The sequence below is a fragment of the Prionailurus viverrinus genome, chromosome C2 (assembly GCF_022837055.1).
Source record: "Prionailurus viverrinus isolate Anna chromosome C2, UM_Priviv_1.0, whole genome shotgun sequence".
NCBI lineage: Eukaryota > Metazoa > Chordata > Mammalia > Carnivora > Felidae > Prionailurus > Prionailurus viverrinus.
In genome coordinates this window covers 62074736-62099476 of record NC_062569.1, presented here as the reverse complement: position 1 = coordinate 62099476, position 24741 = coordinate 62074736, and the positions used below count along the sequence as shown (strand labels likewise).

Sequence of the window (24741 nt, the reverse complement as noted above, 5' to 3'; positions counted from 1 at the left end):
AGAATCAGGCACATAACAAGAGCACATTATTGAATCACTAAATAATAAATGAATAAAGGATGGACAAGAAATACTATATATAAGGCTCTAGTGACAAATGAGGATATGGTATGAGACTAATATATAAATCTTTTTAAGAGGCAATAATTTTGGTTCACATAAAGTCCAATTATTATGTTATATATTATAGTATTATTATCATGGTTGTTGTAATGATATGCACAAGACTGTACATAATAGAGAGTAAAATTGGACTTAGAGTTGTTTACTAAGAACTATGTAGTTTGGTATTGTTTAGAAGTAGGCTGATCAGTCTTTTAGGACTTTATAATACTTTGTTTCAAACTGAGTAACCCAAATTCCCACCTCCATCTATTCATCCACGTTCATGGCTGCCACTACTTTCTTGTGATAAAAGCCCAATTCACATCTTTCAATATTTTTTCATAAAACCCTTATATTTATTTCAATTCCATTGAACCCAACATAGTCTTTTAAAAACATTTAATGAAATATTTTTCATTCAGAGGGAGATCATTTGTCCACTAAAAGCTAACAGCTTTTGGGGTGCCTGGGTGGCTCAGTCAGTTAAGTGTCCAACTTCAGCTCAAGTCATGATCTCACAGTCCGCGAATTTGAGCCCCGCGTCAGGCTCTGTGCTGATAGCTCGGAGCCTGGAGCCTGCTTCAGATTCTGTGTCTCCCTCTCTCTCTGCCCCTCCCCTGCTCATGCTCTGTCTCTCTCTGTCTCAAAAATAAATAAAAATATCAAAAAAAAAGTTACAGCGTTGGTGATGTTTTGAGATATTAAACAATTTCATTTATAGGAGGCAAAACATTTTGATCAATCAGAAACAAAATCAGAAAGAACAACTATACTGGCGTAGAATGAATTCTTGTCTCTTTAATGTCCAAGTCGGAAGTTTAGATGATTATTCCATGTTTTCAATTGGAGTTTGTATTTTGGCCCTCAGTTGGAAAGATCTCATGGTCACACAGAATTCCCATATGTCTAAAAATGCTCTGGCTATACCTTTTTCACACTGGCTGCCATGGAAACCTGCTGGGCAAATGCACTGTCCATTCACTGCATCACAACTGGCTCCATTTTTGCAGTCACAGATGTGAGCACAATCCAAACCATAAAATCCAGGAAGGCACGCTAGAAAATAGAAGTGTCAAAAGGCTATGTTGTCTTTAAGAATAAGTAATAAATGACATGCTCTAGGTCATTTTTTTCCCCCAAGACTAAAGAAGGAGATGAGAGCAAAGAATTAGAAAACAAGAAATGAATATATGGAGATGAATATCGACAATAGTTTAGCCATACAGATAAATGAATATATAAAAGGCCATTCTCTATAAGTCATCTAGAAAAATCCATACTAAAATGTAAAATATCTTCAAATAGATAAAATTTATTTGCTATGATGAGCTATAGTCTTACAAAGATTTCACCAAAACCCTCTAATACCCTAAACACCTAAAACTATGTTTTCAAACTTCAGATTCAAGCTAAATTTAGCAAGAATGGTTTTTCAATCAAATTGTTTAAGTAAATAAGGGTATCTATGGAAAGTGATTCACATGGTTCTTTTTTTTTTTAAGTTTATTTCATGTATTTTTAGAGGGTGGGGAGGGGAAAAAAGAGAGGGAGAGAGAGAATCCTCCCATGCTGACAGTGCAGAGCCTTACGTGGGTCTAGATCCCACAAACTGTGAGATCATGACTTGAGCTGAAATCAAGATTCATATGCTTAACTGACTGAGCCACCCAGGCACCCCGCATATAGCTCTTAATGGTTGAAGTCCTGGGAATGTATGACAAAGGTGGGTATGAGGAAATCAGGGGAAGAAAAGAAGGAGAAAGGGAATAAAAGAGAGAGAATATGACATATATATACATATATATATATATATATATATATATATATATATAGTAGGTTAACATCTTAAGAAGAAGTTAAGTTTTAAAGTCAGTGAAATATAATATTTGGAAATTTTCCTTAGATGATCCATAAAGTACAATATAGAACTGTCTTTTAGGAAGTCCAGTATAACCTGTTTCTCTTCCATGGTTGGAGATGGTTAATATTTTTGTGGCTGAATATCAAGAAGTAGTACTTGGTTTACATTTAGAGACCATGTAATCCAAGCAAATGCATTTCTTTAAATACTAAAATTGTCATCTGTCCAGAGAGATGACCTGAGAGAGGTGTGTGAGAGCTAAGCTTGACTGCAAAAAATAGATTCTCATTTCCTATCTTGAGCTTTCTTTAAGGCTGTGCTTACAACTCATCAATGGGAAGGGGATGAAATTTACTCACCCTTCAATTACCCATATTCTCTCTCCCCTCTCTCCCTCCCTTCCTTTCTCTAGCTCTCTCTCCTCTCTCTTTCTCTGTGTCCCCCACCCCCCTTCTAGAGTTGGATTTGGCTAGGTTCCATGTGTATGACACTTGTCCAGCATGCATGGACAGATTCAACATTAGGAAAAACTCATAATCAGGGAGAAGAAAAAGAAGGTAAAACCAAAAGGAGATAAGGAAATTTTACACAATATATACCCTTCTATTGTCTGATCTCATAAATCTTCAAAAATAAGTAACAAAGGAAGATCCAATGCAATGTTTCTTCTGTTTGTTCTTGTACAATTGCTACTGAAAACACATAGAAAAAAAATCAACTATACTTTATCTCTTTTATTTTAATTATATATAAAAGTGAATTCATAAAGATTGCTTTGCTCAACTTATTCATTTCTTTCTTATTTATTTATTTATTTATTTATTTATTAAAAAAATTTTTTTTTCAACATTTATTTATTTTTGGGACAGAGAGAGACAGAGCATGAACGGGGGAGGGGCAGAGAGAGAGGGAGACACAGAATCGGAAACAGGCTCCAGGCTCTGAGCCATCAGCCCAGAGCCCGACGCAGGGCTCGAACCCACAGACCGCGAGATCGTGACCTGGCTGAAGTCGGACGCTTAACCGACTGCGCCACCCAGGCGCCCCCATTTCTTTCAATAATACTATTATTCTTCTAGGCTCCCTGGCTCAGAACTTACAGCCATCTTTGATTCCTTCATTTTCCTCATCTTCACGTCCAAATCAATTGCCTAAAACAGTCAATTATTCTTCCAAAATAATCTTTTGCTCATTCATTTCCATTTTTATCCCAGTCTATATTTTAAAAATTCTAGACCCATAATTATAGCTTCCACATAGACAATACTCATGACTATCCTTCCCGATGATCAACAATGTACCCACTTTACAGATTTGTTTCACCAGAGTGATGTCTCCTGTCTGCTCAAAATCTTCCTTGATAAGCAACTACACAGAAGATGAAATTTATGGGCTTTGAATAAATATATTTTACTCTTTTGTATCTGTTAGTCTGATCTTGAAAACAAAAACTACAAGACGTTTGATCCAATACTTACTGACCTAAGAAACCTCAGAGTAGTTGGCGAGAATTCTAAACTTCAGAAAGCTTAATAAGATTTGTTCCCGGGAAATATGTTTGCCAGAGCCTAAAAACAAGTTGAAAGACATGGGAACAATTTTGTACATTAATATTAGTTAAGAGGCTCAAAAAATTATCTACCTCTAAATAATTAATATTTATCAAGTTTTGCCATGCCACATGCCTCAATGCTAAATACTTACATGTATCTTCTTATTTAGTCCTCATTATAATCTTTAAGGGAAGGTGTTATTTTTTTTTTTAAATTTTTTTCAACGTTTATTTAATTTTGGGACAGAGAGAGACAGAGCATGAACGGGGGAGGGGCAGAGAGAGGAAGACACAGAATCGGAAACAGGCTCCAGGCTCTGAGCCATCAGCCCAGAGCCTGATGCGGGGCTCGAACTCACGGACCGCGAGATCGTGACCTGGCTGAAGTCGGACGCTTAACCGACTGCGCCACCCAGGCACCCCGGGAAGGTGTTATTATTTTCCCCATTCTACATATGTTGAAACTGAAACTTATAGAAGTTAATAGTTTATACATCTTTTATATGACAGAGTTAGGCCATTTACAGCTAACTCGAAAGACTAAGCTCTCACATCTTAATTTGTTAACTTTGTTGTCCATCAGGGATCTCTGATGTCTAAAGCAAATTATTGTATAATTCTTCTTTTCCTATTTAGATGAAAATATTGAGTCCAAATGAAGAAGTGATACAAATATGTTTCAGGAGAACTTGAAAACAGACATTTCTGAGTTAAGCCTAGATTAACATGAAATAAATAGCTTACTTGTCTATATTTTGCCTAAAGGCAGAGGAAGAACAACTTTGTTCGAAAAGTATGGCAGCTGACTCCTCTGCTTGTGTCTACTCCAGATGCTCCTGGAACCATGGAATCATTGTTGAACAAGAGTTATAAAAAGAATGAACAAGTTCAATTACTTCATCATGGCAACATCTAGATGCAACATCTAGAACTTATATTAGAGCTATGAAATCCATTGTAAGAAACTAAATCATTAACAGTTTACCTAATTTGATATAATGTGAATGTATTACTTTAATGATTTAAAGCAGTTTAATTTTTTTTTTTTAACGTGTATTTATTTTTGAGAAAGAGAGAGAGACAGGGCACAAGCAGGGGAGGAGCAGAGAGAGAGGGAGACACAGAATCCGAAGCAGGCTCCAGGCTCTGAGCTGTCAGCACAGAGCCCCATGCGGGGCTCAAACAAACTGGGAGATCATGACCTGAGCCGAAGTCAGATGCTCAAACAACTGAGCCACCCAGGCGCCCCAAAGCAGTTTTTAAAGCTTAAAACTTGTCAACACTATGAAATGCCCACTTGTTATCTCTGTTTACCATGTTCACAGTTCCTTCTGTGGGAACCTTAAAGGCACTCACAGCTTTTAGAAAACCGACTGCAGACTCCATTGTTCTGACATGAGCAATTAAAATGGCAGCCTGAGCCATAATAACCAGGAACATTCTTAAAAAGAAACCACCCAAACATTAGTTTTAGTTAAGGCCACTGAATTTGTAGTAATGAGTTCAAAAACAGAAACAAACTGAAGAATCGATAAAAAAATAAGAGCAAATCATTAGCTAACCTAATCAAGACAAAAACAAACACACCCAATTTTTTTTTTTAATTTTTTTTTCAATGTTTTTTATTTATTTTTGGGACAGAGAGAGACAGAGCATGAACGGGGGAGGGGCAGAGAGAGAGGGAGACACAGAATCCGAAACAGGCTCCAGGCTCCGAGCCATCAGCCCAGAGCCCGACGCCGGGCTCGAACTCACGGACCGCGAGATCGTGACCTGGCTGAAGTCGGACGCTTAACCGACCGCACCACCCAGGCGCCCCTTAATGTGGACTAACCATAAAAAGGAAAGCTGGACCACTATCTTACAAAAAGCATGATACAAATAAGTATAAAAACCTAAAGGAAATGGAAAACTTATAGAAGACAACTTACCAAAATTCCTCTAATTTGAGGCTGAAAACCTAGATAGACTAATTATAATACAAACACAATAAAGCAAATAGTAAAATAGTTTCTGATTTAAAACAACAGCAACAAAAATCCCACCAGTCTTAGGTTTCACATGGAATTCTATAAGCCTTTGCGGATGAGATTATCACCTTACTATATACACTATTTCAGAGCATTGAAAAGGAAGAGTAATTTCAAATATATTTTATTGAGTATAACATCAATTCCAAAACCTGACAAAATGCATATAAAACTACAGCTTAATTTTACCTATGAATATTGATGCCAAATTCATAAAAAATGTAAGTCCACAGAAACCAACAGCATATTATAGAGCAATATATCATGATCAAGTAGTATTTATTCCAAAAATGTAAGGTCATTCAACATTAGAAAATTCATTAATACATGCATCATATTTATCAGTCAAAAGAGAAAAATCATATTATTAATTCCATCATGCAGAAAATGTATTCAAAAAATAAATTCACTAAAAAATTCAGTAAAATCATTGAATAAATCAGAAAATAAATAGCTATCTTAATATGGATATTAAAACCCAACATTTCACTTGATGGGAAACAAAAATATTGGACAAATAGATAGAGCATGTTTGTTTTTGGATAAAATGAGTTAACATCATAAATATGTTAATTTTCCCTAACAGAGTAAATGCAGAGGACAAAAACAGCAACAAACAAACAAAAACACCTGTATTTTGTTTTTGTTTTTTTGTTTTTTTTTTTCATTTTTGCATCTAGACAATTTATTTATAAAGTTTATTTAGTGGGACACATACACAAAAATGTATCAGGAAATCCCTGAAAATAACAGCAATGAATGGTGGCTTGCCCTATCAGTATCAAATATATATAATAAAGACTCATAATAAAACAGTATTTCATTTCATTTGCACATAAATAAACAAACCAATAAAATAGAGCATCCAGAACTATATCTAACTGCATATAAATGTTTAGTATTTGATGAAGGCTGCATCTTAAAGCAGTGGGTAAGATAGACTTGTAAAAGTTGCAATATAATAACTGAAAAGCTATATAAAGGGAAAATAGATATATTCCTTACACCATACACCAGGAAAAATACTTAAAATTGATCAGAGAATTAAGTGTCAAAAATGACATGCTACAAGTATGAAAAGAAAACATGAATGAATTCTCCTAAAACTTGAAAATGGGAAATAAATTCCTAATTATGACTGAAACTAAAAAAGAAAAAAAGAGAGGGAAAAAAAGATATATCTTATTACAAACAAGAAACTTTGAATCATGCAGAATCTATAATCCAAAGATGCTCCTAATAAACCATATCCCCTGGGATTTGCACTCTTGTACTGCCCATCCCACATGGAATCTGCATTAATCCTATGACTTGCCTTATCCAATAAGATGTGGTAGAAGTGATGTTATATCACTCCCAAGCCTTAGGAAGACCTGATAACCTCTGCTTTGGGAAATCAGCAGTCACCTAAGAAACCCAATTATCCTGTTGGAGAAAAAGGCCATACAAAGGAGGGTGGAACTTTATGATGGACCTAGTGCCCTTATTAGATGAGACACAAGAGAGCTTTCACACTCTTTCTCTGTCTGCCATAAAAGGATAAAATAATAGAAAAGTTACCTGCAAATCAGAAAATAGGGCTTTCTCCAGGAACCAAATTAGCTGGCACCTTAATGTTAGATTTCCCAGACTCCAGAACTGAAAAAAAAAAAAAAAAAGAATTTTAAGTCACCTCATTTATAATATTCTGTTAGCAGTCCAAGTTGACTAAGACAAGGAGAACGAATCCATGTGGAGGAACACTGAGGTCGCAGATGTGTAAATGAAGAGGTTACCTTCTCTATTCCCACCCAGTGGAGTGTCCGGAGAGCTCCAGGCCTAGTTATTATCTGCAACAAGAGTCACTTAGATGAACCCAGTTAATCATCAGAATCACAAGAGAGAATAATAAATTGTTTTAAGTCTCTAAGCTTTGGGATGGTTTCTTATATATTGATAGATGACCAGTCTGGTGGCAAACGTACTACAGGCAAAGTAAAAAGACAAAAGACAAACTTTCCCAAATTAAGGTGAATGATTCACAACAAAGAGTTAATCTATCTATCTATCTATCTATCTACACACACACACACACACACACACACACACACACATAGAATTTCTAACATTAAAGAAGAAAAAAACAACCTTATAGAAAAATGAGCTAGAGTTATGAATAATTTATAAGAAAAAATGCAAAAAGTCCTGATCCATTAGGGAAGATAACAAAAAATTTCATAATAATAAAATTTAAATTAAAACTCTATTGAGAGGTGCTCTGGTGGCTCAGTCAGTTAAATGTCCAGCTTTTGATTTTGTCTCAGGTCATGATCTCAGGTTCGTGAGTCTGAGTGTCACATCAGGTTCCACACTGTCAGCGTGTATTGGGATTCTCTCTCTCTCCTTCTCTCTCTGCCCCTCGCCTGCTCTCGCACTCTCTCAAAATAAATAAACTTTAAAAATAAATAAATAAAACTCGATTGATATAACATTTCTCACCAAAATTTGTAACATATTCTTTTGATAAGGCTGTGAAGAAACAGACATTCTATATATTGCTTGTGAGCAAGCAAAATGGTACAACACCACATGGAGAATTTTATATGTTGCAAAATTATATTTGTTTTTACCCAATGACTCAGCAACTCTTGCATATGTTTGAAATGTTTCATATTAACAGTTTAAATGATAGAATCAAAAGTTAAAATATTCCATATTCAACTTGGGGTTAAAAAAACTAATATGGGGGCGCCTGGGTGGCTCAGTCGGTTAGGCATCTGACTTCGGCTCAGGTCATGATCTCACAGCTGGTGAGTTCGAGCCCTGCATCAGGCTCTGTGCTGACAGCTCGGAGAGCTGGAGCCTGCTTCGGATTCTATGTCTCCTTCTCTCTCTGCCCCTCCCCAACTTGTGCTCTGTCTCTATCAAAAATAAATAGATACAAAAAAAAAAGTTAAAAAAAAAACTAATATGAAAATGATGATACTGTTTTTAAAGTACTGCTGTGATTCTGATTTAGCAATCCCAAATATCAGAAAATTGATGAGCTGTTTTCCATGAATTAGGGAAAATATCCATCTTAAAAAAAACTTCCTGAAAAACAATCTTCAATTTAGACTTAGAAAGGCTGTTATTTCAAGTGACTTTACCCAGATGGGAAAACCAAATTGTGAAGACTGTGATATTCCCAGAGACACAGAGCATTGTATCAGCAGTGCAGGAGTTAGCATAGGGAACTATTCATTCTCACTGCTGCCAAATTTCATGACAGTCAAATTAGTGGTAAAGGATGGTGGGTAATTATACCCATTGTGATCATAATATGTTGGGGCCACAGATCTAAAGAGTCATAGCTCCCATAGGTGAAACCATTTAGGTAAAAGTTCACTGTGTACTCCAAGTTCAGGTCACCACACAGTGTTCCCACCTACACTCAGCCTTACCGTCAGAGCCCTTTCTCTCTATTCTGCCAAAAGAAAACATCGTCTCCTACAATACCATGCTCTAAATAGGGAGCATGCTCTCCAATGTTGCACCAAATAATCAACTGTGATTCAGAAAGAAAACATCAGAACAACCATCAATGTTTATCTTTATTCATTCTTTATCAACTTAAACCTCTATATATCTTTTATAACATACATGTTTGTTGAAAAGCACGTGCATGCCACTTAAAAATATATTCGTGGTGGTGCATGATTAATTTTTCTTAATGAGTGACGGTGGGTGACCTCTGAGTCCTCCTCTTCACCCCTTGCAGCTGGGGCCACTCTTAATGTGAACTGGCTCTGCCCAGGGCCCTGGGTCCTCCACCCTGCCAGCCTCACGGCCTCAGTGGTGGTTGAGGTTCTTTAGTATCTTGCCAAGAAACTCAAGGGTCAACAAACCTGCCATCCACAAAGGCTTTAGGCTTAAACAGAATTGGAAGGGGAGTGGGGTTTAGGTCTCATAAGAGCTCTTTCACGTTAATTTATATTATTTCAATTACTTAGGGGTTTTAAGGATTTTCATGTGGGTAACAAGGTAACAAAACCAGTTGATATTCACATAACACTATTTTTATTGGCAATGGAGTCATAATTGTAAACAACTTGCATGAACTTATTAGAAAATAGCCTCATCACAGGCCTCTACTATATTTTATCAGCCAATGGCAGTATGCTCCAGATTTTTATTGAATAAAAGAAAGTGCTAATCAAATTACCTTTTCCACAATAATTTCCTGTCCATCTAAGATAACAAGTACAGCTTCGGTCCACAGGATTGCAAAGTCCACCATTTTTACAGGTACATTTCAGTTCACAGTTTGGGCCATACATTGTTTGGGATACCCTATAGCAAAAATTATATATAGATAGATAGATAGATATAGATATATAGATATAGATATAGATAGATATAGACACAAAGTCACACATATACATACATACAGAATAAAAATGTCACATGAGCAAACATTTTTCTATGTTTCAGATAGAGTAATCATATTTGTATAGCAAAAGCATAAGAAAATGTTCAAATTAAAACAACTACTCAGATGTTACCTGAAGGTAGTAAGCACAATCATTCATCCATGTTTTCATTCACACTATACACTTTGATGACACTTATAACTACATGCTTGGTATGCTTGGGGAACTGGAGATACCCTAGCAAATAAGCAGAGGTCAATCCCAGATTGGCAATGGGAGCATTTTCTATATTTAGTCTCAAAACTGACGACAGACAAGTGGCTCACTCGTTAATGTCTTGGTGCTGAAATCTGAAAAGCACTTTAGCCTACAGTGGTGGGTGACACAAACAAAGACCATTGCCAAGAGGAGGTAAGTAAGATACAAGTGAGTGAAGCTGACCAGACATAAGGCGAACTGAGCCTTCACTGTCAGGGGAAAATGACTGAGTGGCACAAAGTGCCACAAATAGGAGATTAAACGCTAATCACATTTAGCTGCTTTTACCATGAAGAATATGGGCCCAATATAACCGGCTAAGATGATTTTTTTTCAGGAAAATTCAAGATCCATATTTTATATGAAACCATTTAATCTTTGAAAGTTGGCAATCAATTAAAATTGTTTTATGGCACTGTGGAAGCCAAAACTACATCAGCCAATTCAAACACATTTGTGGCTAGATTTGGCCAAAGGCCTGTCATTTATACCTTTTAGTTTATAGTATTTTTACATAATGATATTTTTCACATGAATTATCTCATGTAATGTTCACAAATATACCTCTGATGTGGGTAACAGTATTCTTATTTACACTTGAGAAAACCGAAGCTCAGAGACTTCATTCTTTCTCGGGCTCAAGTAGCCAGGAAAGATAAAAACTGACCTTCCAATCTAGAACTTCTGACTTCTCATCAACCATTCTTTCTATTCCAGCTAGCAGGAGAGACATTAGAGGTTTTTTTTTTTTTTTTTGCCCAAAGACATTTGGTTACTACATAACAGAGCACATACTTAATTCAGTATGTATGACACTTTCTTTCCTGCCTTTTTTTTGACCCAATAGCTGTCCTTAACTTTAGTACCAAATGAAGACAAATACAGTTGTACAATTTATGGTTGAATCACCACTCGATTTAAAATTTCAGCCCATCAGGGGTGCTTGGGTGGCTCAGTTCTTTAAGCGTCTGACTTTTGGTTTCAGCTCAGGTCATGATCTCAAGGATTTGTGAGTTCGAGCCCCATGTTGGGCTCTGCACTCTGCAGAGCCTGCCTGGGATTCTCTCTCTCTCTCCATCTCCCTGCCCCTCCTTGTTTGCTCTCTCTCTCTCAAAAATAAATAAACCAATTTAAAAAATAAAATAACATTTCCACCCACATACCTCTCTGGAGCCCCATATCATGCTCTATTTTTTCTCTTAGCATTGATTTTATTCCTTTTTAGCATACATATAATTCACTTATTAATTATGTTCATTCTCCACTCTCTTCTCCACTAGAAAGCAAGTTGTAGGACTAAGATACTGTGTATTTTATCCATATGTTCCATATGCTTAAAATGGGCATTGGCATTACATAAATATGTTTGAATTGAATGAATAAATTCCTGGATATATCCAGAAATAGTCGATGCCTCATAAAGCATATATATGTGTATCTGTCTTACCCTTTAACACATTTTTTTTTATCCAAAAGGTTAATATAGATACATAATATTGTGAATTTTGTTTCTTCTGTGAAATAAAATTCTCCAAGATTTTTCTAAATTAGTGCATATAATACATCTGCCTCATTCCTTTTTATCAGCTACTTAGGATTTATTGCATCTAATAAAATTTATTTTACCACACCACTATGGATAGGCAAGTAGTTGTTTAAAATGTTTTATTTTGCCACTATGAGCAGTGCCGTAATGAATATCCTTGTGAAAGTCTTCATTCATACATACCATTGTATCCGTGGGATAAGTCACCAACAATTTTTTAAACAAAATATGTGCTTCTAACTGGTGACAGTATCAAATTTCCTTACAAAGAGATGTGCAAATTTACTAAGAAGGTTTACCAATGTGCCATTTTCCTTAGTCAAATGCAATTTTAATTTGTTTTAATTTTAATTTTAATTTAATTTTAATGATGTTTATTATCTTGTCATAAGATCTATGGGTGTCACAGATTCTTTTGGTACTAATACATAAGAACACTTAGCTTATTTAAAAAGTTGGTCTTTTTTCTTCTATTTAAAAAAATATGGTATTTTTTATGTGTATTATGCCTTGACGAATTGTTTTAGTTCTTTTCAATCAAAACATCATGGATTTTTTTTCCTTTATGGGTTCTGAATTTTTGTCAAGATTTATAATAGGACTTTCTAAAATAACTTTCTAAAAACCCCAATGGTAATTCCAGTGCTCTTAGAGTTTTTGTCATTATCTTTAAGTATTTTATACACTTGGAGTAATTTTGGTGAACAAAATTACTTTTACATGAGTTACTTTTGTCTAGATTCCTGGTCATTTGAGTTAACATAACTTATTAAATAATTCATATTTTCCCTATGTTTTACTTAATCATTCCTCATTTTTACTTTATTGTGTTTTTCATTTATTTTCATCATTTTTTATTTACTAACATAAGTATTTTCGAATATAAAGTTTCCTCCATTTTCTGAATTACCTCATGGGATGTGAATGTCCTTACTGTTGCTTTAAAATTTTTGAAATACTGGTTTTGTTTCCCTTTTTGAGCCATTATTTAAGAACATTTCAAAATGCCTATGCAGTATAGTGTGGTGGGCTTTTTCCCTGGTAGAGAGTTAGTTTTGTTATTAGTTCCTGTTTTACTGCTTTGACCATAGAATGCCATAAATCATACTTTTTGGAATTGATTTATTATCTTTTTCAATTTTTGTGAATGTCTCATGGATCCTTGAAAAAGATATAATATCTTTCTTAGGCTACAGAATTTGGTTTCTAACAATTAGATATACCTTACTATGTTCAAACTTCTGTAAGCTTATTTTTTTCTGTATATGTGTATACAGTTTTATGTGTATGAGTTAACATAAATGAATTAGTCTTCTATTGATAAGCTCTTACTCTATTTCTGCTTGTATAGACTATGGCTTTTGCTTTATGAATTTTGATATTATGTTATTTGCTTTATACATATCTACTATATTTCAATCTTCATTATGAATTTTATTCCCTATTATTATGTGTCTTTCCCATTAGTTGATCATTGTCATAAAATTTAATATTGTTTTATACTGATGTCATGACCACTGCTTTATTTTTCTCACATGTGTTTTGTGTGACTTGTACCCATTCATTTAATGTCATTTTATTTTGGAATCTTTTTTTCTAAGCTAATATGGGCATTATTTCTTTCTTTCTGTTGTTTTCAAGATTTTATTTTTTAGTTTTTAGAAATTTAATGCTGATATGTCTTTTGTATATTTCTTTGTCTTGTTTGTCATTCACACAGCTTCTTAAATCTGTAAGTTTATATTTTTTGTCATATTTAGGAAATTTCTGATCTTTATTTGTTTGTTTATTTATTTATTCATTTTTTGTGGCGCGATTGACCCCAAAATTTTATTTCTGTAACATATAACATTTTATGATGATAACTGGAATTATGAGTGGTAACATTATACCATGACTGATTTTTAGGAATTTTATACGATCTCTGGAATATTTATATTAAAACATATACAAATATAACCTAAGAAGGTTAAACATTACTCCTTTTTTAAAAATTTTTTAAATTTTATTTTTTTTAATTTATATCCAGATTAGCATATAGTGCAACAATGATTTCAAGGGTAGATTCCTTAATGCCACCTACCCATTTAGCCCATGCCTCCTCCCACAACCCCTCCAGAAACCCTCTGTTCTTCATATTTAATAGTCTCTTATGTTTTGTCCCCCTCCCTGTTTTTATATTATTTTTGCTTCCCTTCCCTTATTTCATCTGTTTTGTCTCTTAAAGTCCTCATATGAGTGAAGTCATATGATATTTGTCTTTCTCTAACTGACTAATTTCACTTAGCATAATACCCTCTAGTACCATCCACTTAGTTGCAAGTGGCAAGATTTCATTCTTTTTGATTGCTGAGTAATACTCCATTGTATATATATACCACATCTTTATCCATTCATCCATCCATGGACATTTGGGCTCTTTCCATATTTTGGCTATTGTTGATAGTGCTGCTACAAACATTGGGGTGTATGTGCCCTTTCGAAACAGCACACCTGCAATCCCTTGGATAAATACCTAGTAGTACAGTTGCTGGGTCGTACGGTAGTTCTATTTTTAGTTTTTTGAGGAACCTCCATACTGTATTCCAGAGTGGCTGCACAAGTTTGTATTCCCACCAACAATGCAAAGAGATCCTCTTTCTCCGCATCCTCGCCAACATCTGTTGTTGCCTGAGTTGTTAATGTTAGCCATTCTGACAGGTGTGAGGTGCTATCTCATTGTGGTTTTGATTTGTATTTCCCTGATGATGAGTGATGTTGAACATTTTTTCATGTGTCAGTCCAACCATTATTCCTTTAAATATTTTTTCAGCCCTACTTTTTTCTCCTCTCATCTGGGATTCTGATGACAGAAATGTAGAAATGTTAGATCTTTTAAAAAAATTTTTTTTAATATGAAGTGTTTATCCCAACAGGTGCCCTCCTCAATGTTCATCACCCACTTTCCCCTCCCTCCCACCGCCCATCAACCTTCAGTTTATTCTCAGTTTTTAAGAGTCTCTTATGGTTTGTCTCCCTCCCTCTCCAGCTTTTTTTTCCTTCCCCTCCCCCATGGTCTTCTGTTAAGTTTCTCAGGATCCACATAAGAGTGAAAACATATGGTATCTGTCTTTCTTTGTATGACTTATTTCACTTAGCATAACACTCTCCAGTTCCATCTATGTTGCTACAAAAGGCCATATTTCATTCTTTCTCATTGCCAAGTAGTATTCCATTTTATATATAAACCACAATTTCTTTATCCATTCATCAGTTGATGGACATTTAGGCTCCTTCCATAACTTGGCTATTGTTGAAAGTGCTGCTATAAACATTGGGGTACAAGTGCCCCTTTGCATCAGCACTCCTGTATCCCTTGGGTAAATTCCTAGCAGTGCTATTGCATAGAGACTCCAGAATTGGACCCACAGAAGTATGGTCAACTAATTTTTGACAAAGCAGGAAAGAATATCCAATGGAAAAAAAGACAGTCTCTTTAACAAATGGTGCTGGGAGAACTGGACAGTAACATGTAGAAGAATGAAACTAGACCACTTTCTTACACCATTCACAAAAATAAACTCAAAACAGATAAAGGACCTGAATGTGAGACAGGAAACCATCAAAAGCCTAGAAGAGAAAGCAAGGAAAAACCTCTCTGACCTCAGCCACAGCAATTTCTTACTTGACACATCTCCAAAGGCAAGGGAATTAAAAGCAACAATGAACTATTGGGACCTAATGAAGATAAAAAGCTTCTGCACTGCAAAGGAAACAATCAAAAAAACTAAAAGACAACCGACGGAATGGGAAAAGATATTTGCAAATGACATATTAATATTTTTTAATGTTTATTTCTGAGACACAGAGAGAGACAAAGCGTGAGCTGGGAGGGGCAGAGAGAGAGACAGAGACATAGAATCCGAAGCAGGCTCCAGGCTCTGGAGCTGTCAGCACAGAGCCCAAAGCGGGGTCTGAACTCATGAACCAAGAGATCATGACCTGAGCTGGAGTCGGATTCTTAACGGACTGAGCCACCCAGGCGCCCCAGATCTTTTTTAATAGTTCCACAGGTCCTTGAGGTTCTTTTTTTTTCTTTTCCCTGTCTATTGTTGAAATTGAGTAATTTCTATTGTTTTATCTTCAAATGTATTGATATGTCCCTCTCTCCTCTCCATTGTTCTATTAAGCCCATTCATTAATTATGTTTTTTGGGTTTTTTTGAATATTGTATTTTCCAAGTCTCAAGTTTCCATTTGGCTCTTCTTTATGTTTCTTATTCTTTGCTGAGCTTATTTTTTTTTTTTTAATTTGGTTTACACATGGCAAAAGTTGCTCACTGAAGTATTTTTACTTATAATGGCTTATTTAAATTTCTGATCAGATAATTTTAAAATCAATATCATCAGAGTGTTGCTGTCTGTTGATTATTTTCTTATTCATATCGGAATGTTCCTGGTTGTTGGTATGATGGATAATTTTTTAATGAAACGTGGATATTTTGAATATTATCATATAAGATTCTTGATCTCATTTAATGTTTTAGCAAGTCTCCTATGATACTGTACTTGCAAGGAAAGAGGCTCATCAGATGGAAGTTGAAATCCAAGTTCTCCACATAGCCCCCAAGTGGGGCATTGTTAAATCTGCATCATTCAGGCTGGGTCGGTGTGAGGGTTCAGGCTCCCCATGGGGCCTCTCATGACACCTATCTGATGGAGGGGTAGAAGTGCCTCCTATGGTTCCCCACTCCACCTCCACTGACATTGCACAAGGTTGCTTCATTGGTGCTTGATGGTTGTGAAAGCCCTGATCTCCTGTGACACCACCCTAGAAGGAACCAGTGGTGTCTCCATATCGTCCAGTGGGGGTGGAAGTTCACGCTTTCCACATGGTTTCCACTGGCATAGCCAGGGCAGAAGATACATCCCTATGTGGCAGGGGTGAAAGTCCCAGCTCTTTCTCTCACACTGACTTGTGTGTGGCAAAGGTACCTCACATATCCAGATGGAGTCTGAAGGGCAGACTCCTCATTTGGCCTTTGCTAGTGAGGTTAGAGTCAAGGATGCAGTTTTATTCTTTAGTGTTTGACTGGAGTATTGATCATTTATTGTCTGAGTTTTCTCTCTTGCTTCACTGCCCTTTCCTGGTCTTTCATTTAGAGAAAGCAGGCATATCTTGGATTTTTCTTTTGTCTGCACCCGTTGGCCTTCTGGGTTGCAGGTTCTCCCAGTCCAGGATATATGGGTCAAAATGAAAACCCAAGGAATTCACAATTCCTGTTCCCTAGATCCCTGAAGTCTCTAGCAAGTCTGCCTTGTTCTCTCCACATCAGAGATTCTTATGTTTGCTTTCAATATGGCGACAAAAATTCTACTGTTTAGAGGAAGGAAGAGGGACAAGTGTGTGTACTCCATCTTTCTCTGAGTTAAGTCTTATATATATTATTTTATATAGTCCAGAGACTCTTTTTTAGACAGTAAATATATTATTACATAGTGTAATTAATTTCTTTATTTAGTACAGATTGGCTTGCTGAGTGGTTATGGCATTAATATGAATCTTCTTTCTCTTAATTGTTAATTTTCTTTTCTCTTAATTTTCAATTTTCTTTTAATTTTTTTTATTCCTCTCCCTCACCTGATTTTAGTTGGCTATGTTTTTGTTCTTAAATCCTCAGCTCCAGAATTTTAAGTTCCAGCATTTACCTTTATACTTTTAAGCATACTTATTGAGTTGTCATATTTAAGTTATACATTTTGACACAGATCCATCCCTCCTATTCTACAACTTTTCATGAAGAAATAAGGTCAGTATACTTATCCCCCTTCATCTTCTCTTTCCTTCCGGTTTATGCCTGTTTTGCTTAACTATCAAAATTGCTATACTGTTAAATATTTATATGGTTATCTTACATCAAGTGACCATAATTCCCACACTTGTTTTAAACTTAGCCTTAATAAAAATAGATTTAATACTCACTATTAGTCTTTTTAACAGAGATCTTTCATTTATCACTTGGTTGCTCAAATTTATCTTCTACAGTTTCTTCAAAAATATTTTATTGTGACCATATCCCCAACAACTTGTTATTACTAAAAATAGTTGTTCATTTTCAGTCATGCTATCCTTGAATAAAGTTTAACCATGTATAAAATATTTGAGTCATATTTTTTCCCAAGAACTTCACAGGCATTGATTACCCACATGCTAGCAATGGTTGTGATTATTGCCGTGAGGCATGAGGCCAGACTGATTTTTCCCCCTCTCTTCATATGAGATCTCACTTTTTTTCTTATGTCCCCAATGGAGATTCCCCTTGCTTCTGATCAACCTTAAGTCGAGTTTCCAAGGATAGAATGTGTTCAATCTGTAGCAGTGGATCTTTTTTTCATTTCAGGGGAAAAAAATCTTGAATATTATACTTGAATATTTTCTTTTGCACTTATATATATTTCTCCTTCTTTTCCCCATTTCATTGTTTTCACTTTTCTCAAGCATATTCTCCGTGTACCTGGCTGTCACATAAGCAAATTCAATCCTCCTATTACCTGTGTTCAATATGGTCTTCATTTCTATGATGTGAGGTTTAATTTTCATTTATACGTCTTTCAGAGCTCTGCCAGCTTACTTTTTCATTTCCCTTTGTTGTCTTTTCATTTATTCCATGAACCCTTGTATCTCTGCGTTGCACTCACGATTTGTAGAGAAAGCTTTTTCATTATGTCCTTCAAATTCTTGGAAGAAATTCTGCTTAATATTTCCATGTGCTTCGTAGCAAAACTTCTGTGCTCGATGTCCATCTGCTTTTTGTTTTCTTATTCCTTTTCTCCTTTACCCTTCTTATAGAATTTTCACTGAAAAAGTAACCAAAGCTTTGAATGGTTTCATATATTGCTTCCAAAAGGGGAGGAGGGTGTTTTTTTTTTTTAATGCATCAAGTTTTTGTTTTTGCTTTTAATTTCTTGTATCTGGTTAGTTTTGTGTGCACTAGCTATTTAGGGGAGGTGAGTATGGATCTGGGGCTAGAAAAATCATTTCAGCCAGTTGGAAGCCTCCTGGGCCCAGAGTAAAATTCCATATGACACAAAGTTGTGGTGTGTGTGTGTGTGTGTGTGTGTGTATGTATATGTGTGTGTGTGTGTGTGTGTGTGTGTGTATGTATGTGTGTGTGTGTGTGTGTGTGTGTGTGTGTGTGTAGGCTTAGCTCCCCTTAGCTGAAAGGCTGCTTATCACCCACAGATCCCCTCTATCCTAGGGCAGACTTGAAAAGATGCTAGGTCTGTGCACTTCCTGGTTTCATTCCAATTTCCTGCAACTCTGTGATGCACAGTGAGGTTAAAGGAAGCTCCTACAGCATGCTCATGCAGCCAACCCTAGTTTTTTTTAACAAAGGGTCATTGGTTTTGCCCCTCTGTGTATGCCATAGAGAAGTGGCTCTCTGCATATCATTTCACTGAACTTGAGAGTTCTTCTGTTATGACTATTGTGATAATAATAATATGATTTAGGACAAGAAGGTTTTGTAGTTTAAAACAATTTTTTTAACTTTTATTTATTTTTGAGAGACAGAGCGAGATCATGAGCAGGGGAGGGGCAGAGAGAGGGGGGGACAGACTCCAAAGCAGGCTCCAGGCTGTGAGCTGTCAGCACAGAGCCTGACGCAGGGCTCCAACCCACAAGCCGTGACATCATGACCTGAACTGAAGTCGGACACTTAACTGACTAAGTCGCCCAGGCGCCCCAAGAAAGTTTTATAGCTTTAAACAAAGATCATATTTTCCTTTTTGTCTCTCAGTTTTCTTCCAGCTTTCAATGGGCTTCTGAAAGTTGGAGAAAATATAAAACTTTTCAGTTCTTATAATTAGACACCCCTAACACACAATTTGGGGTGGTTTTGCAAAAGTTAGCCAAAGTTACTTCAAAATTTGCTCCTCGTCAAGAGTTTGCATCAATAATTCTTTGTTTTTGTTTTCAATTTTTTTTTACCCTTCGGTAGGCTATTTGCTATACAGTTCAACAAGAGTGTGTACTTTCATATTATTAAAGTCGCATTTAAGAAGAAAGTGTTATAAACAATGCCCATTGAATTATATTCCTTGGCACCACATCTGCTTTCATAGTGTAGCTTAGTTAGTGCCTGGACGGACAAGGTGACCCTGCAGCCATTGTTACCTTGCTGACACCTGGCTCTCATTTTGCCAGGTGGACATTGGCACCTTCCAGTCACTGGGTCACACTGTCCTGAGCCACAAGAACACGGTTGGACACAGTCCCGCCCATGGTGATCCTCAGGACAAGCTGCAGGAAGGAGCAAAACAAAACCAGATTTTTCTTATTAAAACGTTTTGCCAGTCAAGACTTTAAAAAACCTTGTAAATACACGACCCTTTCTTTTAATCAAATGGGCTTCCTTGTCTTGCCTTCGGTTTGGTTTTCAACATAAAAGGTTACTTTGAAAGAAATAAAACAAAAAAAGGCACTGTTCAAGTGGTTGCTTACTTAGTGCAATTTTGGTTGACATCAGGAATTCCAACCAAATATCTAGTGTCAAACACTTACATATATGATATAAATGACTCTTACAAACTCAGCCTTGCTTTACCACATGGCTGCCTTAGCAAGTGTGTATGTGCGTGTGTGCGCGTGCGCACACATGCACATGCACACATATGCATGCATGCGCCCAATAATCTTGAGTGTTTCCTCTTAATGTCCCCTCCGAATTTTAGTTTACACTTCTATGCATTGACATAGGATCCATCATGTTCACATCTCCAAATATTGTTATGTATTTCTAAGTGTATTTTTTACTTGTTAAAATCAACAAATTTGTTAAATTATCTTTTTAAATTAATGATGTTAATTAATATACATTAAAGTTTAATCTATTAATAAATTAGCACATTTATTATTTCATTTTGCTTCAACTTTATGCCACAGATTCACTGAGATGCTTACCAAAATAAAGTTAAAATAAGTATCTGTAAGAATCAAGCAAAGGAAAAAATACAGCAACGATATAGACATAAATGAGTATCACAGTTCCCCAGACTGGTAAGAGGTGGACAGCAAATTGGCTCTGACCTACTTAGTTGTCAAAGCAAAGAAGGAAAAGTACTCAGGTACAAGTTCACAGCTTCTGAAGACAAAAAACTACCAATATTCAGGGGAATCAAAACTCTTGAAGATGCATTGGCCTGAGGAAATTAAGAAATTTCCCTCAATGATTTTCTTTGAGGAACAAAGGGGCCAGTCAGAGCCTTCCTTAGGAGATGTTTATGGGTTGGCTTTAACTCAAAGATAACTTGGCTGGTTAGGCCTCCAAGGCAGTATCCACTAGGTTTCAATTTTCCACTGCATGGAGCCAGGACTTTGTCTCATTTGTCTCTTATCCTCAGAACATCAGGATTCTGAGGCAGGGTAATTAAAATTACCCTCATACAAAGAAGACAGAGCAACTACCTGTCTGGGGAAGACAAGCATTTTGGGTATCTTTACCACATAACAACTTAATACCCTGCCTGATCACGAAATTTCATTATCATTCTTCCCAGTGACGGAATCTCACGGTTGCAACTACAGCACTTCTATCTTTAATGAAAGATCTACTGATGCTTATTTTACTCTTTGAATTCTGAAGTATAAAATACAGACGAGTGCACAAAAACATAAATGTACAGCTCTGTGAAGCATCCCAAAGTGAACTTCCTCAACAGCACATAGGTTGAAGGACACAAAATTGCCAGAACCACCTCTCCGTCACGCTCTCTCCCACGCATTGCCTCCTCTATCCTCCCTGAAGATCATAAGGATCTTGCAAACTGTCAAAATATATAGGAAATGGCAAATCTGATAAGATCAAAATGTATTTGTTAAGAATATCCCTGTAGTGTCTAAGATCGTGCATTTTTAAGAGATCTTTAATTTACATCTGGTCCCTTCAACTTTATGTCAATAGTTGTCTTTGTGATAGGTAGTTAGGTCTTTAAATTTTAGGGAACTGCTTACTTTTGGTAAGTAGGGCAACTGCTTACTTTTGAGCCGGAAATCGCTGAGGATAAATGAAATGGTGGTACTTTAGACAATGGGTTTGACATTATGTACACAGGCATCCCCAGTCTGCTCTTCTCTTATGGAACAGATTTTCTAATCCTGACTGGAATCTAGCTAGCGTTTCTGGGATATGAGAGGTTATGACCACAGGGCTCTCTTTGGCTGCCTTCACTGCTTCAGCTCTCAATCAAACTCCTGACGTAAGCACTCCTCAACCTAGAATGTAGGTCAGTTGGCGTTTGCCGTTGCTACAGTAAATTATTAAGTAATGATTGCAACATTTACTCTCTAAGGGCAGTTCTTAAAATTCTACTTTAGCATCTCCACGTCTTAACTGGTAGGCTGACTTACTTTGACTGCAGTCGGCCCCAATGAAGCCAGGAGGGCAGTGATAGGTGCCAATCACGGTATCACAGCTGCCGCCATTAAGGTACTTATGCATCCTTTGGCAATTTAGATCATAAGTGCCTTCTGGGCATCCTGTTGAAGGAGAACAAAACCATATGTGATACTGTAACTCAAAGCAATCAGGGTTGAAATTCATGCCCATAGACATGTGGTTAACTCAACATTCCAAATACCGTTCTTTGGTGTTTTCAATCACCTTCAAGCTAATGATTCAAGCCATGCACTTATCTGAGGAGATGAGATGGGAAAGATAGATACCTTAGAAATACAGGTGGGGGCATAAATTTCCTGATGCTGCTCATTAATAAGTTACAGGAAACTTAACTCTGAGTCTCCTTGGAAATCTGCCCACTCTTAGTGCTCAGAATAGGTGACAATTCACCAAACAGGGCTATTTCGTTCCACTCTAGGCAAATTCATTATTTTATTTAATATTTAAATGTCATAGTTTGTCTTATCTGGAATGATATAGGTTTCACACAAGTATAAATTCAAATTGGCACAAAGCATGGAGAAAGCATTTTCATTTTCTGTTGGTTTCTCACCTTTCTACTTTCACATCCATGGATGTGTGGCCTACCATGATGATACCTGTGTAACAGATAGATGGCCAGAATTTAAGATAAAGGGAGAGCAAACAGAACAAAGAGTGAGCTGAAGACCACATTATCTGTGCAATGATCGAAAGAGTGGGGATGTTTATTCAGGAGAAAATAGAGCTAAGAAGACAGGAATGTTTTCAAACATGAAAAGGCGGCCTTGTAAGAAAAGAAGAAAGGCAGATTTTATCTCAATAAGGAAATGCTTTCTGAAAGAGCTGTCCAAGATTGGAATAAGCTTTTTTCAGGAGGCATGATTACTCATCTCTGTAGGAGTTCAAACAGAGACAGGATAAGTATACAGTAGAGAAAATATAGAGGGTATTCAAGTACTTGATTAACTTTGAAGCACTTCCATCTGTGATATTCTCCTGCTCTATGAAATGTCTGGTACTTTCAAGTCTTCAAATCATAAAAGTTTGAGTTTCAAGAGACCTCATGTCCATCTGGTTCAACTTTAATGTTAAGATGACGAAGCTAAGTCCTATAGAGTAAAGTGACTTAGAATACACATCGCACAAAATTCTGTCACCTGTTAAAGATAACCATCTTTATTCTTGACACATATTTAAATATGAGGCTGCAGGAAATTCTGAATAGACTGTGATTTGAAACCGATATATTTTGCTTACTAACGTTGTGGCTTTAACTCCTTTCTTTGAGCTTCTGGTTCTTTATTCCCAAGGGGGATAATAACAAAATCACAGACCTGCTGTGGTGGCTAGAGTGAACAAGTACAAACGCGGCTCCCATGTCAATGGTGGCCATTATTTTCCTTAATGGTGGCAGTACCATTGGTAGGCATGTAGTAGAACCCTTTCCCTACCGGCTTGACCTGACTCAGAGTGTTTGGTATTTGCCTTAGGTCCTTCCTCTTGAAAAATCTTTTCATTTGGAAGAATATCTCTAAAAGTGACCAAACTAGCCTGGATGATACTTGTTTCCTTCATTTAATCTTTTATGTAAGAATCCAACAGGAAGGAACATTTTTTTTAAGTATGCCACATGTAGCATGTTTTAGAGGTAGCAGCAAAGAATGGATTTCATTGAGATTGAGATTGTTTATAATCCCCATATAATCCCCATATAAATTTAAAACCCAGGGTCCTCACCTTGAGTCTCAAACCCAAAAAGTGGCTGCTTCTTTCTTCTTTTTTCCCCCCCAGTTTTAAAATAAAAATTTCCATAATGGAGACGGAAAGAAAAACATGACAATTATTCATACCAAAGGTTATTTCTGTCTTGTAGCTATTGTATTTCTTTATTCCTTCCTCTGAAAAGTGATGGCTTCACTCCACAGTCTCTTCTGTCATTCTCTCCTCCCAAAGAATGTCCATTCCCATAGTTAATTGCTCCTTCTTTGGTATACAACGTTCATTAGTTCTCCTAGGAACGTCTTTTCTCCCTCACCAAAAATGTAACAGAGCATATCTAAAAACAAAACTTGTGATTAAAAAAGACCGCATCTCCTCCTCTTCTCCTATTCATCAAGATATATAATACTTCATGCCCATTTGGGTCAGACTTTTAGAATGCAATTTTTTGTAGTATTTTTTATCATTACTATTTGCTAGGCTTAGAAAGAATGATTGCTTGATATTAGAGAACATACACAAAAAGCAAGCTGAAAGCATGGAGTCCGAAACAATGAAGTCTTATGTGTACTGCTGGGATGTTCCTTCCAAAAAGGAGGTTAAATTAATACGAGTGGATTGGTACAGAAAATTCTGCAGTCACATTGCTATGAAGTGAAAGCTGACATGGGTTTCTGTGCAAAGAAGGAAAAGAGAAACACCTGCTAAATGTGAAACTCATGTACTTATTAATGGGGAAAATGTCAAGGTATGGATATAGTCAAGGATATAAACAATTAGCATTTCAGTTTAAACAGAAAATCATATGTGTAATTATTTGAAAATGTAAATAACTGATATGTGTGTGTGTGTGTGTGTGTGT

At 36.3% G+C, this 24741-nt stretch overlaps 1 pseudogene; it reads right to left on the bottom strand.

Moving 5' to 3' along the window:
• The window catches only part of LOC125174454 (EGF-like and EMI domain-containing protein 1), a 179932-nt pseudogene that overhangs the window by 6199 nt on the left and 148992 nt on the right, over positions 1–24741 (bottom strand).